This window comes from Rhipicephalus sanguineus, chromosome 3 (assembly GCF_013339695.2).
Source record: "Rhipicephalus sanguineus isolate Rsan-2018 chromosome 3, BIME_Rsan_1.4, whole genome shotgun sequence".
NCBI lineage: Eukaryota > Metazoa > Arthropoda > Arachnida > Ixodida > Ixodidae > Rhipicephalus > Rhipicephalus sanguineus.
The window spans coordinates 8,321,707-8,339,882 of NC_051178.1; the positions used below are offsets into that span (position 1 = coordinate 8,321,707).

At 45.8% G+C, this 18,176-nt stretch overlaps 1 long non-coding RNA gene across 1 annotated transcript; it reads left to right on the forward strand.

Moving 5' to 3' along the window:
- The first annotated feature begins 9,095 nt into the window (after window positions 1-9,095).
- LOC119386436 (uncharacterized) lies at window positions 9,096-16,318 on the forward strand. The gene is made up of 3 exons (XR_005182257.2): window positions 9,096-9,147; window positions 12,252-12,382; window positions 16,059-16,318. It is a non-coding gene; the product is annotated as an uncharacterized LOC119386436 (long non-coding RNA).
- Window positions 16,319-18,176: the final 1,858 nt, after the last annotated feature.

Sequence of the window (18,176 nt, forward strand, 5' to 3'; positions counted from 1 at the left end):
AGTGAAAACACGATTATTGGTTCACTTATTCATAACAAAATAAAATACAACATGCAGGTTTCAGAGGCACGAATACAAGGGTGAGAATCAGCATTCCATGTAGCGTTCCTTTACTATGTGGAATTCCATAACACTACGCTAGAAATAGAAAAACTGTCTTCAAGATATCCAACCCTGCTGGGACTTCCTTGTATCAGGCGATGTTCACGAGTTCTCCCACTTGTCCTTTTAAAGTATGTATTTCGCAAGCAAGAATCGGCACAAGTCCAATGAACTTCACTTTTGCGCCCCCCTTGCTTGACAAAAAGAAGGAAGAAAAAAATTGCAAGAGATTTCAGCACACACTTGTCATAAGCCAAGAGATAAAGTGAAATGAACAACAGTATAGTGCCTGAGAAAAAGTAGTGCAAACAGAGGAAAGAACTAGCACTAAGCACTGGTATTGCTCCCTGTCTCCCTCTGGACTCCTTCAAGTTGTGTTTATAATGTGAGGCCCACAAACTGAACACAGGTATATCGAATTCCTGTGTGTGTAGAACAACTTTAATGCCCACAGAAAGTCCTATGGAAAAGTACAGCATTGTAATCTTCAACAGTACACCTTGTGATGATAAGTTTTGTGCAGTATTACCTTGTTCGACTGAGGCACAGCCTCGGAACAGGAAAACATGGATGCAGTTTTCACAGAGAAACAAGACGTTCATTAAGAAAAAAGAACAATGGGAAGAAGAATCGAGTGCACCCTGAATACAAACTAATGAAACAAATGAGGCACTGCGATTAAACGATGTTCCGTTACAATGTTCAGACAAAAGCACTTTTCAGCCAGTTTTATTGATGTGGATAGGGTGATGAGTCTACACACGTCACAGTCTGCAGCTTTTAGTCGTAGCAGGCAGACTGCCTCCGAGTTAAATCAAAAAGATCTGTCCATGCGGCTACGACGCTGGCTTTCGACTGGAACCCTTAGTGGTCCTATGGCACATGTTGCCAACTTTGACGGCGAAGTTCATCCTCCAGAGAGAGATTCGGGAATTTCTAGGACCAGTGGCTGGAACAGCAAGAGCGCCTGAAAGCCATGTGCACCAGGTTCTTCCGAGAATGTTTGGGGTCTCTGACGCTGCCAGCATTCTCGTGTATCAGTCTAGACAACCGTGTATCAGTCTAGACAACAATCTGACAACCTTGTCATTGACTGCATCTCTTCTCTCCCTCGTCTACTTGTTTGTGCCACCTCCTGCCAACGTAGTCCTCTTTTGTCACATGCAGGTGTCTGCTGCACAGGGCTACTGTCATGTAGATTTCACCACTTCTTGCACTTTCAACATCACACCGTCCCACTGTCCGCTCGTACACTCTTTTATCACAGCCTCTGCAAGGGCTACTGTCATGTAGATTTCACCACTTCTTGCACTTTCAACATCGCACCGTCCTCTCGTATACTCTTTTATCACAGCCTGTGCAACTGCACTTCTTTAAACTGCCGGAATCGTCTCTCACATTAATGAAATCATTCATGCTGACAAACAGCATTGGTCTGGGATCTCTGTTCTTGTATGTGCTGCAAAACAAGGTGATTAACCCAAGGTGAATTGCATGCCATGGAAAATAAATGAGAAATGTGTATATATCAACAGGGCTTGTTGCTGAGCTAGTTGGTTCATAACTTGAGGAAAAACTGTAATGACGCAAAGAAGACGGGGACGAAGCGAAGACACGAACAGACACCCCTGTCTGGCGCCCCTGTCTGTCTGTTCGTGTCTTCGCTTCGTCCCCGCCTTCTTTGCGTCATTACAGTTTTTCCTCAAGTGTATATATCGAAATATAAAGCAAGGGACTAAATAAATGTTCATGCAACATGCTTAATTCTAAGTCAAGTATTACCATACCATCACTGACTATCAACAATTCCATCAACTGCAGTGGACTGTGGGATTTTGCAAAGAAAGCATGGTGTACCAGCATCCCGGTACCTCTGTTCTGTTTTTCGACTGCAGCAACAATTTGGGTTTGAAGCCTCCCATTACTGCAAATTTCATGGAGCACTTTATTTCATGCACGAGGGACCAATTATTAAACCCTGTATTTTATTAACCACCCATGAACCACAGCAACCCCTTTATATGTCTCCCCATGAAGCACAACAGCAGGCACTTCACCATGCAGGTTGTTCTGGATTGTAAACACAATGCATGGAAAATTTACACAGCTTGTGCTTCCTGTACTGTAACTAAAGCATCATAAAGAAACTTAGTATTTTGCACAGAAAAACGAAGAGCAGTAACTTCATTTCATCTCCTGGGCTATTATTCTGCAGCTATTGTTCTGTAGGCTAAGTGAAACACATGAAGGTTAACCAGAACATAAATATCCGGTTTGCCACCAAGCACTAGGAAAGAGGTAAAGTGGGTATTCTAAGTAAGTGTGCTTGTATTTGTGCATAAACTGATTTTGTTAAACATGTGGTACAAATGCTGCAGCTTACAAATATTTCCATTAGAAAATGTGTGCTGAGTAACTGCTTCAGAAAGTTATGCTGCTACAAAGTGAGGTTTCAGCAGCTCATCCTGTTTTCTGTCTGATCATTCGCAATTTTTTTGCATGTTTGCTTCCTTGTAAATATTAATTTCGCGTTCTGAACAATTCATTAAGGCTATTTATATATTTAATTTTTTTGCTTTCCATAGTAATGGCATCCTGTTTTTTTTTTCCCTTTCAGACAGTAGCTGCCTTGGTATTTTTAAGTGTTTGCCTCAATGTGGTTAGCCAATCAAGTAAGCAGTTGTAAAGGGGCCCTGCAACAATTTCTGAGCATGGTCAGAAAATGCTGCCGATCGGTAGTTGAGGGACAATATAGCGCAGCACGCGGCCCAGAATTTACAATTAATACTCAAGGGTAGCTAGAAAGCCATGTTTGTAGAAGGCACGAAAAAAAACACAACACAGAGAAGTGAAGGGAACAGGACGACGCGCTACTAGCAACTGTCCTGTTCCCTTTGTTTCTCTGTGTTGTGGTTTTTTTTTTGCGCCTTCTATGAATATGAATTTGTACCAACTCTCCCTGCTTGTGTTGTGAAGTCATTCAACAATTGCTTGAAAAACTGTTGTTGTTTAAGGAGACTGCAGAACCTCCAGAAAAGCTGCTATGCTGTTCAAAGAAAAACTTAAATAATCAGAACGGAAAAATAAAAATGAACATTTATAAACAAGAGGACATTGTGCCTGAAATTTGCTCTAACACTGCTTTCTCGTCACTAATGTGCAGAAGTAGCGGTCTCCTTTCGATAATACTGCAAGGCATATAACGGGAACAACGCAGACAGCTTTACACTTGCAACAAAAATTTTTTGGAAGTGTAGTTTTGCGTGTGCCTTGCTTGTGCTCCATCTTATATACACCACAATATTATTCAGAGATGCCACACCAACAAGTCTGTATGAAACTGATCTCTCCTGAGCAAATCGATGCCAATCACCATAACACTTGTCAACATCTTTGTTTCCTTACAAAGTAATTATGTGGAACAGTAAATATCGAGGAACACTCAAATACTGTACACTTGACATCATGATGTTCTGGAGTTGCAAGTTGGATAAGATATTTAGTAACTCTGTTAAAACACTTGACAAGCTTATTGGCTTGTTGCTATAAGTCAAGGGTTGGCAACCCGCGGCCCCCGGCACAATGTCAGAACCACACCCCTCTCCTTGTCACTTCCTTTCTCAAGGCCGACATGGCAGTTTTGTTATCAAATGGGATTGGACAGAAACATAAAAATCGCTTCCAGCTGGTATTGTACCCTGTCTTCACACTTAACCAGGCAACATCTTACGATTATTTATAATTCGCCTATTCTACTGACTATAGTTAACGATTATGTGTGTATGCAGCTTGTGTTGTGTCCCGAATACTTCAAAATGTCTCTGATGATCTTAGAAAGGAATTGCCCGCCATAGTCACTTCATAGCTTTTGTGTGTGTGTGTGTGTGTGTGTGTGTGTGTGTGTGTGTGTGTGTGCGGTGTGTGTGCGTGTGTGTGTGTGTGTGTGTGTGTGTGTGTGTGTGTGTGTGTGTGTGTGTGTGTGTGTGTGTGTGTGTGTGTGTGTGTGTGTGTGTGTGTGTGTGTGTGTGTGTGTGTGTGTGTGTGTGTGTGTGTGTGTGTGAAATTCTTATTCGAAAAGCAGGGGTCGCAAACACGCGGCCGCGGACCTTTAGCTAGCGGTCCAGCGCGAGGTCGACTCGCTGCTAGGTTCACTGACCGTTTGGAAGTACCTACTTGCGCAAACAACTGTTCTCTTTGCTGAAAGCGAGCAAGTCCATTTGAGAATGAACAGCTGCAATTGACCATGAGGATCACCTCCGCACAAGGAGTTAATGTGGGCTTTTCTGCTCTCGTCACAACTTAGCGTTACGAGCCATCAAGTCAATGTGTTTAGCCTTTATTTTGTGCTTCACGAGGAATGAAGTTTTATGACTTTACCAAATGGGCACTCGCATCATTGTGTCACTTATTGTAATTAATAACGCTCAATTTATTCGGGTAAGATACACAGAATTGACTGGTCTCAAGCATTTTTTTTTTCGTGGGGCACCCCATGCGGTCAACATGTGCTGAAACATAACCATGGAAGAAAAAGTATATTTCAGAATCAGCGTCTCCAGATTTTAATCATTCTGGAGATCGCTATCAATATGTTTCTTGAATTTTTATGTCAAATCAACTTCAGAAATGACCCATATACGAGATATGACAAATTCCTTTTAAATGGCAGCGTTAGCTTACATCTTGTTCACGCCTCCTCCTTGTTCTTTTTTTCTTCTGTCCCAGCCCTTGTGGCACTAAATTGCTTGACTGCGGCCCCCTAGCTGAGGTGAGCTTGAGACCCCTGCAATACAGGGACAGTTTCTAGGCCCAAAATGGCCCTTTACATATTGGGAGTCCTTATTTCGGAACCCTGTTAAACAAGGCTGCCACCCACACTTGTTGCACAAGATCCCTTGGCCCCGAGTAATTGAGTAGGGCTAATAGGATATGTTTACTAGCGAAAAAAAGACGTGGACGAGAAGAAGGAATACAGGGCAACGCTAGTGTCCTGTATTCCTTCTTCAGAGTCCTGTATTCCAGTGTCCTGTATTCTAGCGTTGTCCTGTATTCCTTCTTCTCGTCCACGTCTTTTTTTCGCTAGTAAACATGTTCTATTATTCACGTTACCAACTAGCCCCACTTTCCGCCTTAAATGAGTAGGGCTGCCTCCCATGCTTCTATGACATGGGTTATGGAGATGGGAAGGGTTTATCGGAGACTTCCCTACAGTGACGACACTGCCCATCAACTTTCGGGTGTTTTACTGCAGGACACAACAAGGTGTTGGTCTTCAGGTGTGACGCCCCATGTTGTAGGATGATGATGTGGAGCAGGAAGTCTGCTACATCGCCCACGCCGCTAGTTGCAGGTGAACAAAGAATGGCAACCACATCATATAGTCGGTGGCAATGGCGATCTATCTGTTTCCTGAGGCAGACATTAGAAATGGGCCATGCAAGTTGGGGGCCACACTATGAATTGGCTTTTGGTTCATTCAAAGACTGAAGATGGCCAGAAAATGGGAGTGTTGACTTTTTTTCGGCAATAAGAAAGGTTGTGCAAGGTCATGTAATGATGCACCAACGGGTATATGCTTGACCAGTGCTTATATGACACGTTCCTTCCATTAAAATTTCAGTTGTTAGACAGCGCTTGTGTCGTGCACTTCCTTGTATTTTCGTGTTCCTTTTTTTGCGCAGAACATGGCGAGTACGTTCCAACTAGCCCAATTTGCCACCTTACTTCTGACCAGTAGAACTGAAGATGTGCATGATCGTAGGTGCACAAAACTCTGAGGTGTCCTGCTGTTGACAAATATTGAAGCCGAGGGAGAACAGTTGAACGAAAGTGTGCCAGAATTAAGCAAGAGGCAGAACTGTCGGGCAGTAAACTGAGACGAAGCAAGGTGCGATCACAGAGACAAAGAGACATGGGGAGAAAGCGGAAGTCGCCGAGTTGAAGTGGTCGATAATCTTCCACAGGGTTAGGTCATGGCACTGTTCTGCAGCAATGTCGACGAGTTCAGATATGGCAGGCACACAAATTGGTAACACTCATTGCAGTTTTTGGTAGGTCTACGGAATACCAGGAAAGGCAGTCGGCACATCGACGCAAGCGGCCAGACTTGCAGACTGTGTATGAGCACTTGTCATGAAGTCGTAAATCCTAATGCCCAAGGTGACCAGGAGGATGTTTGAAGAGAGACAGAGATGTTTATGTTGTGTTTTTCTCCACTATATTTGTCTACAGTTTGTGCTTCTTGTATATCATAGATCCATATTAACTCGCCTAGTTTCCTGTTTTGTTGCCAGAAAGCATGTTGAACGGTGTGCTACACAAAGGAGAACAAAATTTCACTACACTCCAAACATGAGCCAGGCGCTCAATCTCTGAGATGGAATAATTCCACCCAGCTGCAAATAGAAGGCAGCTGTCAAGGACACAATCCTGCACCATGTTGACATTGGGCGAGAATGACGTCTATGCTATGACCATTGGCATCGGTATAAAATCATTTCTGGGGTTTTACGCGACAAAAACACGATATTGTTAAGAAGCACACCGTAGTGGTGAGCGCCCGATATTTCGACGAGCTGGTGTTCTTAACATGCGCCTAAAGTTAGGTATAGAGGCCCCTACCAGTTCATCTCCATCAAAATGCGACCTGGAACAAGTCGGGAGAAGCTTCCGTGACCAAATCAGTCACTCCTGAGGAAGGGACCGAATCGGTCCCGAAACGTCGGGCTCTCTTAAACTTGGCTGGAGCCATATTAACCTCCTAAATATTCCACCCAGCCAGACAGATTTCTGTCGAAATGTTTACATTTAAGTCATTGCGCATTGACTTCGGTCAGGAAGCGGCACTCCTCGCAAAGCGGTACGTGAGCGTGAGCAAGAGGCATCACGATCTACCAGACTCATCTCGACTTCACGAAGACCTGCCGGGAGATGAACGTAGTGCCACGAAGCCTTCAGCTTAAACGCTTGGTGCACACGGCGGAGGGCCACAAGATCATCGCAAAAGCCGAACAGCGCCTGCTAAACGCCCGAATCCATGAATGCCACAGCGTGATCAAGAAGAAGGAATTAGACCCGTTTTTCCTCCGACGGCAGCTTCAACATCGACTGCCCGACGTCTTTCCGTCTTAGGAGGAATTCGCTCGAAATGTGGCTGCAACAACAGCTCGGAAGCAGCAAGCGGCCCACAAAAGCAAGCTCACGACACTTCAAGGAGAAAAACCCCACCGCGGACATGACAACGATAATTGCAACTCTCCCCTACCGAGCATAGCGGGCTGGCCAAGGGGCACAACTTCAACGTGAACACGGCGCATCCGTCACTACCAAGGATCATTGCGGCTACGGAGGAAGGCATAAGACGACTCGACAACGGCATTCGAGAAAATGTCCGTCGCAAGGCCATCGGTGTACTATCAAAAATAGGAAAGCGCCGTGAGCACAACATGTCGAGGGAGGAGAATAACGCGATCCGTTCCCTCCGGAATGATGAGAACATTGTCATCCTCCCAGCCGACAAGGGCAACGCAATGGTCGTGCTCGATAAAGAGGCGTACAGCGACAAAGTGCGTGATCTCCTTCACAGCCCGGCCTATGAAACGCTGGCGAAAGACCCCACACCAAGAGTCCAAAGGGAACTGAACAAGCTCCTGGCGGATATCTTTAAGAGGCACCCGGAGGCAAGAACCACCTACCTCCAGCTTATCTGCCGGAACGCCTCTGCACCAGGATTTTACGGGCTTCCCAAGATCCACAAGCCCACTGTCCCGCTCCGTCCTATCGTGGATTTTACATCTTCTCCACTCCGTGCGCTGTCCAAGTATCTCCACCGGACTCTGGCGCCGCTCGTGGGAAAAACACCAACCCACATACGCAACGCCAGCCACTTCGTGGAGCGCATGAAAGATGTGACAGTGAGCAGTGATGAGTGCATCCTTTCGTTCGACGTCGTGTCTTTGTTCACCAGTGTGCCCATAGCGCTAGCAGTGTCCTGCGCACGAGCAGCTTTGGAGGAAGACAAGCTCTTGAGCGAAAGAAGCTGCCTAAGCATCGACGAACTGTGTCGTCTACTGGAGTATTGCCTCAAGGGGACATCAGCGTCGACGGGATCTTCTACAGACAAGCCAGCGGGACCGCGATGGGGGCAGGGATCTCCGTTACAGCTGCGAACCTCACAATGGAGCACATTGAAGAAACGGCACTAGGCTCCTTTATTGACAAGCCGAAAGTGTTTGTGAGGTACGTGGATGACTGCTTCTGCGTCATAAAGAAGTCAGCCGTAAACAGCTTCCTCCAAAATCTGAATTCCGTCGACCAGGCGATACAGTTCACGGTGGAGCGAGAGCGAGACGGGACGCTTCCGTTTCTCGATGTGGCAGTCGGGCGGCAGGGCGAGCGCATGACCTTCTCGGTGTACAGAAAGCCAAAGCACACCGGCAGGTATTTGCATTTCACGTCCTGTCATCCGACTGCCCACAAAGCTTCGGTAGTTTCGGCGCTTCTGTCACGTGCAAGAACAATCTGCACGTCGGTGGGGGAGAGAAAGAGAGAAGAGGAGAGGGTCGTCGCCGAGCTGCTAAAGAACGGATACACCAAAGCTTTCATTCGTCTAGTGTCGCGCCGCGTGCCGAAAGACCACGACGAGGAGGTCATGCGAAAGACGCGAGCGTCTATATCCCGTACAAAATCCTTTTGTGTTCGAAAGCTAGGTACCTAGGGAGGGAATCTCTAGGGATTTTCGATGGTGGCGCCGTCACATCTTGGCGGAGCTTTCTGGAACGCCGCTTCGCCGACCGCCGACCGGTGTCGGCTGTTCCATGCTGTTCCACGTGTGCATGTATGTTCGCGCGTTCGTCTCTTGTCTCTGTACCGACGACGATGACCGCAAGTCGTGCAGCTTTCGTTTCGACAGCGTAGTCCGTGAACCGGTGTCCCGTAGCGACTTCGTCGTGACTGCCTCAGAGAACGTCTAGTACTGCCTTTGCTTGATTGACGGACGTCAAGGGCAGAGCGAAGGTGCTGCAATGCGCTGCCTTGCCACGACAAGTAAGTAGCCATCTCTGTTATTTCGAGTTTTGTTGCTTCGCTAGTCTCTGTCGCGCGTAATAGCCACAAATGCCAGCGTACCTGTTACATAACAAATTGTGATAATATAGCCATGTTGCCGTTCTTACGTTGTGGATTCGGAGCGTAATAAACATTTCGAACTGCAGCACAAGAGGCTCATCCACGATCGCTGCGCGAGGAGAAAAAAATTCGCTGCGGAAGAACTGATCGTGCGTTTTCATGCACTACAGTCGCTACAGTTCGACATGGTTAACTTGCACCAACTCGTCCAATGATCGGCTTTGCGTAAGTGATAACCACTACTGATATCTCATCAACTAGTAGTAAGGGCACTCCCTTGTCGTTAATCCTAGGCAAGTTCTTTCGTTGTACTGCGGTAATGAATAATCCTGTTGACCGACTGGGGCGTTTGAAAACCTGGTAATTGTAAACAAGAAACAGCTAAAGAACGACTTATCATTTTATTCTAACAGTGCGCAGGGCGATGTTTCGTTAACTTCGCCATTACTTGTACTAGTTGTATGTACCGAAACATGTCTTACAGTATGAATCATGCTTGCGTGGAGTGCCCAAGCCGTTCATTCAGCCGCCTTCTTTTGCAAAGGTACGCAGAGAGTGACGCCGTACCGCACACGGTCATACGGCAAGATGCAAAAATTCGAATGTAACAGAGAGTTGAAAAAACGCCAATGTTTTAGTAATACAAAAAATGGAGACATGAAAGAATTTAAACTAGACATGTCAGCCTCATCTTTGTACAAAGTATTCACGAAGATAATTTCGAATAGGATAAGAGCCAAGTAAACTTGACTTTGAAGGGACCCTGACACTGTCTGTGAAATTTTGTAAGAATTTAGGCTACATCATCATCAAATCATTTGCACCATGAATTAAGCCACGCACTGCATATCAAGGCAGCTGCAAGCAATTATAGTGGCACCCTCCTCGACCCTGCTTTGCCTCCTCAACTTGTCAAACAGCCGACCGTCACGCGCACTCGACAGGTCAAGCTCCATCGAGCACGCGCCGTCAGGCAACAGAGACCAAGTGTGTGGAGTGGTTGAGATCTGCTCTGCAACGTGCCGCCACACTACCAGTTGTTCTTATTATATTCTCTTGTATAGTGACCATCTCCAAAAGCATGCGGACAAACAAAAGGTATATGAGAACGATCACCGATCAGCCTAAACTCGGGCAAAGTGTTTGTGTCTCCAGGGATGAAGCTACAGCCGCAGACACGTGGATCCTGCGGGCGTTGGGTGGATAACAAACAAAATATGTTGATAGGCTAGTTGGCTCATAATCTTCAAAATTGCATAACGGGAAATCGAACAGGACTTAGAAAGAACACAGATGCACAGGACCTGTTCAATTTTGCGTATCCAATTTTGAAGGTTGAGTGGATAGCGAGAGCAAGATTGCCGACTGCAGCGATGAGCTGAAGCAACTCCGCTTGCCAGATGGCTTACAAGCCTTGCACGATGTGTCAGCTTTACAAGTCACCACTTGCTAGTGGCACACAGCTCAGCTAGGGCATCAATGGTGTCAGAGAAAAAAAAAATTGCGATACACACTGTCACGCAGCTCATGTCAACACAGAGCATGTTGTAACATAGGCAGGCGATGCTCGCTGCCAACTGAAAGTTCCGTGACTCTTACTGTTATTATACTATACTGTTGCAAGTTACAGCTGTTGTAATGCTTATGTTACAGTTGTTCCAGGACCAGCAGCAGTGACACATATGTTGTATTATAGACTGCTGTGTCTAATCTCCATAAGCATTATTTTCATTCCGTATGTTTAGGTGGCAAACTTCGTTTAGCAACTTCACTGTTGTGTACCTAGCAGAGATATTCCAAGATAATCAGCTGACAGTCACACAACGAATATGAAGCTGTGCACTGTCATAATCACCTTACACACATACCACAGTGACTTGGAAACTTTTCCGAATCCTTTTTTTTTTAGATACAAACAGTTTATTACCAGCATGAGAAGAAGTAAAGTGCTAAAATAGTGACTCCATTCCGTTCAGATGGTTGAGTTTCTTGAGCAGGTGACTTGACGAGGGAGCTTCTGCCGAATTTTGTTTACTAGAGTACAGCTGCCGGCAGGGCACCCATTTCACAGTCCCCCTCGGGAACAAAAAAAGACCTCACCACTATTTGAATGTTTGTTTATATCTTGCAATGTTTAAAATACCACTGGCGTAAGCATCCAGAAGCACCTAGAAAGCAGCCCAAGAATAAAGCAAGAGAGGTGAATGACGATAGCCCTCATTGTGCGCCCTGCAAACTTGTCCGTCATTGACGTCGACTATACTCGTAGAACAGGTGAATTATCAGTGAGCCTGAGTAGCCACTAAATGCATCATACTGATAATGAGGCCACAATTTGTCACCAATTCGGGCACTTGCACTTCCTTTAAAACCATATTAAAATGTGTTTAAGACAACGTTCACCAGTAATACATGGTTTGAGTTACCTATGTATGCGGGAGAATGTAACACAAAAGATTTTGGCTTTGAAGTTGTGTTGTCAGGGGACCTTTAAGTGGCACAATCAATCAATGCACAGGCCTTGTTGAGAAAACAAATGTATTTGCTCGCTTCAGCATTCTGCACATTACAAAAGTGGCTGGCTGTAAACATCTGCAGCCCCACCGCTGTGGCGCATCTGTTGTTCTCCAATAAACCCTATTACACTAGTACGTATGGCCATTGTCACTGAAAGCCACGTGCATAAAAATGAATGTTAAGATTTGCTAAAAACTGCGCATAACAAGCTGCTGCCGAACATCAACATGCACTTTGTGCCCAAGCATGCTGCTATTGTCAAATTTGACGCAAAACATGATTTTAATTCATGACCTTGAGAAATAGTTGGAATGCTTATTCTGATTATGGACTGAAATGTTGCTAATCTTGGAAGTTATTTGTTCTTGGACACATTGCACACTTGGTTCAGTGAATATGCTTGGTCAATATGAATGTTTTAGAGTCTGGGCATGCACTCTGAATAATGTCTTTAAATAGAGAAACCAAAGCAAATTTTCACATTGTGCTTTTTATTGGCATTTCAGGAGCAACACAGTAGGATGACTAAAGGACGTAACACTTCTGGACGGGAATTATATGTTGAAGAATTGTTTTGAAATGTACAATAACGAAGATATTGGCATTCTCCTTGCACCATCATCTGCGAGCTGCAAAGGTGAACACACTCTCATGTTAACAGGGCCACGTGCATGCACTGGTACAAGGTTGTTCAGATGTGCTAGACAGAACAAAACACAATCTTAAGTCTTCATGCACCAACTACAGAAAATGAGGGCCGAACATCAGCTCCACAAGTGAAAGCAGGTTTCTAGCAGCCTCATATCAACAGTCACTCTGTTTAACTCGATCATAATTGCTCACTCCTCTGCTGTATAGACCGTTTTCATAGCGCCCTTCACGCGAACAACTCCAAGCCACCATGGTTAGGGCGCCGCAGCAGATGACACTGCGACTAGGTTGACTACCTACTGCGATTGCCGGTGCGCGGCGTTTCGTTAGCATGGCAGTCAGCCCGCACGTTGTGAATTGTGCTGGAAATGTGTTGCTAAAGATGGTTGGAAGGTGCTGTTTTCCGTTGTCACCAACTAGGCTACCGTGACGAGAACGGAAAGGTATGTGCAACAGAGCGATGTAAGCAAACACACGTGTCACATATCACACAGTCATCACATATCACACATGTCACATATGCACAGTGCATGTGTCAATGTCATTATAGTCGTGGAAATGCTAGGCCGTGCAGGCATGCTGTGGATTTTTATGTAAAATGCTCGTCCCTGCGATGGATGACGCATAAAGTGCGTTGCAGTGGCTTCCGTACTTGACGTTGGCGAACTAGAATTCCGACATTGCCAGCTTTGCAGGAAAATGGGAAGTACCGTATTTACTCGAATCTAAGCCGATGTTTTTTTCAAAAAAACGATGTGCGAAAGTGGGGGGGTCGGCTTAGATTCGAGTACAATGAATAGGCTTTTTTACATTTCTGGCCTTGCGAATTTCGGGGGTCGGCTTAGAATCGGGGCCGGCCTAGATTCGAGTAAATACGGTATGTTGCTGGCAGCGTGGTTCAGGGCCACGAAGCGTGCGGAATGAAACTCGCAGTCTGTTGATGTAGCCGGTGGAGTCGGGACATGATAGCGCGGGCAGCAATGACGCCAAGCCACCGACATAATAAGTACATACAGTGTATTTTGCCAAATGGAAGGCCGCTGCTGGCAGCCAAGTTGTTGTGGTACCTCAGCGGACCTGACTACACTCATTTTCACACATCAAGCGCACCGCTGTTGAAGCTGTGCAAGTTGTTCGGTCAGCAAAATGTATAAATCCGCGTGTCCGCTTTCTTTAGTTTTCGCGGTTGTGAATGCTCGTGTGAGCCAAGCACGAGCCTGTGTGTGAGGCATGGCGACCGGCTACAAATGAAATACTGAAACAACGAAACGCCAGGTGATGTGAAACAGCACATTAAAAGCCGCATAACGGAGTTTGTTTATTTCTAATTAGGGCACAAATCATGTATTACTCAGCCTGAAAAAAAAATCACAGTCTGGCGGTAAAGACATCGAACTATTTGTTAGCGCAAACACATTTTTGTTTTTCGAAGTATCGCTAGCCTCTACAGCGTTGCACTTGTTGTATGCGGGACAGAGTACGCGAAAGTGCTCGGCACTGGCCGCTTGAGACTTCCAGTCTCGCGCGTCCACCTCATTTTGCAGGCCGGTCACCGTTGTGTTCTTCATAGGCGATGCTGCTACAGTTACATGGACGTAACTTTCCGTCAGCAGCTTTCAGCTCTGACGAGCGATATTCCTCGTTACCGGCTACTGAATTCCGAGTAGGAGGGGTTATGCGTCCGCCTCGGCGCAGCAGTCGCGTCAAATCGTTCGTCCACCCGGTCGACGGGTCACTCATTACAACGTCGAAGTCAGTTGCACGACCTTTTCAACGCAAGGCACGAGCGGATTCATTCGCAGAGATTTCGGAGGCGGTCTCACTCGGACTCAGAATCGCTAAAATTTTCCTCAGCTGCACTGACTCGGACATAATCTTGCCAAAATATGAGGGTGTTCTGTCAAATAAGGTTCCCAAGGAGCTTCAGTCACAAACACACAGCTGCGCTGGATTCAGCGTCTCTGTCACGCAGCGTGGTTTCCCTCTCATAGTCTCCGCTTCCGGCGAGCTGTCTGCGACACTCAGGCTTGGCAGCCATTAGAAATGGAGCTCCCACTCGCTTCTTCCGTCAGGTGCGAATTATGCTCTGCGATTCGTTTTTTGTGTGCAAAAAACACTGCGCCGGTGGACATTCATTCCCAATTGTCTACGGAAAAGTGTATGAGCATTCAACATGTGTGCAAATAGTGCGGAAAATTCAAAGACGGACGTACAGACGTCCATGACGAACAGCGTTCTGGATGCCCATCGGTTTCGGACGAAACAATTGCAAAAGTGGAAGAAACAATGCTGAAAGATCGAAGGGTGACGGTTCGGGAGCTCTGCGAGACGATCCCTGATGTCAGCAAGACCTGCATTGACAAAATTTTGACAGACCATTTAGGGTATGCAGAGGTTTCTGCAAGGTAGGTCCAGGGAATGCTTACAGAAAACCATAAATGGAGACGTGTTGAAGCAGCCTGCGAATTTCTTCAGGCCTCAGAAACCGATGGCGAGAAATTCTTGGACTTCGGACTTCATTGTCACTGGGGTCGTGTAGTGGACCTGGGTCCACTACACGACACCAGTGGAAACATCCAGAGTCGCCGAAGCCGCGAAAGTTCAAACAGACTGTATGCCGGCAATGTGATGGCGAGTGTTTTTTGGGACAGGAGGGATTATTGTTGTGCGAATTCATGCCCGCTGGTACAACAATCAATGCGAACCGCTACTGTGAGACGCTGGAGAACCTTCGCCGCGCGATTCAAAACAAGAGGAGAGGCGTACTCGCGAAGGGAGTGCGTTTCCATCAGGACAACGCTCGTCCGCACATTGCCTGTGTAACGATTGATCTCATCAACAAATGTGGATGGGATACTGTCAGCCCAGACAGTCCTACAGCCCAGACTTAGCCCCAAGTGACTACCATCTCTTCCCAGAATTGAAGAAATACCTGGATGTGATTCATTTCAGAACCGAAGAGGAGCTTAAAGAAGAGGTTTTAAGCTATCTACGTGGCATGGCAGTGGAGTGTCCACACCATAACTCTGTGTTCCTGTCCTTTCTGTGCGCTATAGGTGTTAAGATGGAATACCAACATGCCCAAGCTCACGTTTTCATATTTCTGTGCTTTCAAGTGTTGTCAAGTGCTCATCCGAAATGGGAGAACTCCTCATTTAATCAAAATTACAGCACAGGTGGTATTCTAAAATTTTGTTTTCAGCACATGTAGGTGCTCCCTAAGCAGACAACCCTGCTGCTGATCCTGCCTATCTGTCACGCTGACGGTGGCGCCAGCTTTTCAAGTGGTGGTGGGCTTCGTGCCCAATAGTATGGGAAAGGGAAGGGAAACAGAAGTGAGTGTGAGGAGGAGGGGAGATGGGGAAGCATAGCATATTCTCATATAGTACATTATAGCAAGGGGTGGAAAGGGAAAAGAGGGTGAGGAGGAAGGGAACACCACTAGCTTTGTCTCCTCAGTCTTCGGCCATGTGCGTATGCCCCCAGTTTTTTTTTTCTCATCACTAACTGCCACATTCAAGAACCAACTTTATACTTAGCTTCCTTTTAAGAATGAGCCTTGCACTTAAGTGCAGCATTTGTTGGCACTCACTTCAGCACCGTAATTGTAAGGTGGCACCGTCCTTTTAGATACTTATCACTCTAACTTTTTTTTTTTACAGGCTCTCCACCTAAAGTATGACAAGGAGGCAGTAGACTCATCATTCATGATGCTTATTTTATGTGCTTCCAAGGGATGCGGCCAAAGGACAACCTGCGGAATATTTGTGCGCTCGATCGGCGCCGCAATCTCCCGAGCAAAGTTCACCTTTGCTGAAGATCCAAGCGTAAGAAACTGAAGCAGCAGACGGCTTCAAGCCATGATCTGTGCGAATCACCTTTATGGGAGCTGCAAAAAAGAATAAAAAGTGTATCCCCAGTGTTTATGTACTTTTATTATACTGTAACAGTATATTTCTGAACAAACCATCTGAAACATGGTGGATCGGTAGCACTGCAGAAAGCCGATGAATGCTTGTGAAAACATGGAAATACACAAAGCAGCATACGATCTTACCACTCGTGTGGCCGCTGCATCTTTCCTTTGCCCCAAGGAAGCACGCAGCACAGTGAAGCGGACTTACGAGCTGACGTCCATGGACGCGGCAGATGCTCAACATAAATTTTCTCACTTAAAACAAAAATCACTATAATTAAACTTCCCGAAACGAATTTCCTTTGTATACCTTTCCAAACAAGTGCAAGCACCCAATTTTAATTTGACTGCATCACCAAACTGCATGTGCCTGAACACGAGTCATTTATTTATTTAACTTACTCTCAATGCCAGTGTTACAGAGGAGAGTTGTTAATACATGTACATTACACAATGTTATGCATGGCAGCTTGAAAAGATTAATGGTCTCGGTTATTGGCGACAAAGGCGAGGAGGTGGTTCTATTCAGATGCTGTCTTTGGCAGAATTGAATTGAGAAAAAAAAAAGGTTCGTCTGGCAATTTGGCACTTGGACTTTGATGTGGTATATTCGCATTTGTGTGTATATGGGTGGTGCGACACCCCCACTTATACATTTTTCTATGTTTTCACTCCTTATTCTTTGAAACTTCTCGGTGATTGACCTCCATACATTTTTTGACACACTTACTGGCAACTATCCTGGCATATGGTGTTATTGTATTGTGTTGATATACTTTGTAGAATTTTTTAATTGTCAGAATGGACGCAGACTCGCCGTTTTGCTTCACCACAAAACATATCGCGAGAGAGAATAGCGGACGACAATGAGAGGCAACAAGAAAGCACCATTCCTTTTCTAGCAACCACTATTGCAACGTTCACATCCCTCCTAAGGACAGAGAAAAAAATTTTCTTGCAATGATTCTGTCATGAAAGAGGTCGAATATTGCACTAAAAAGCTTGCCCACAATTTCTTAGAACAGAATCTTGAGAAGTATGAGTGCAATGTCGGGGACGTTTGGCATGGAAGGACCCCATCAAAGAGACGCGCCACGGTGGTGTGGTTATGGTGCTCGACTGCTTACCCAAAGGGCGCGGGATCGAATCCCGGCCACGGCGGCCGCATTTAATTTATAAAGGATGAGCGATAGAACTTAATGATACCCTGAAACGATAGACGATTATGTACAAATGCTGTGTTGCCAGTTCCATGTGACAGCAGTTTGTCTAAATCGTCTTTATACTTTAAATATTGCAATCTATGCACACTGCTCTGAAGCCCATATTTCTGCCCACCTTTTCTTGGGGAGCAATTTCACTCGTACAAACAATCTCATTTGTTTCCACGTGGTGTCAATTTGTGACCACGCGGAAGAATGCGTTATAGTTTTAAAAAATCCGGACAGAAAATTGCGCTAGATCGTCGGAATCGATCGAGAACTGAGGACATGTGTAGAACGAGAAGAGAAAACATGCGTCGTCTAGTTCTCTAAAGTCCGTGTATGCGCAGCTCACGTTCTTCCCCATTAAAGACGCAGGCTTTGGTCGCTATAGTTAACGCGATATTAAAGCAGAAAAGCGTTATTCCCAAATGCAAGGACAGCGGTAGCCGTAGAAGCACTACATATTCGCGTTACCACGCGGACCGCGCAAGCTTGTGCAGGATGCAGTGGCGTCTTGCTTACCTGCTGACGACCAGTAGGCAAAGTGTCGCGTATCAAATATTGATGCTTGATGTTCCGGATGGTACTAGATATGATCACCACGTATAAATCCACATAGATTTCACAATGTCACGGAGAACAGCGCAGAAGTTTGGAAG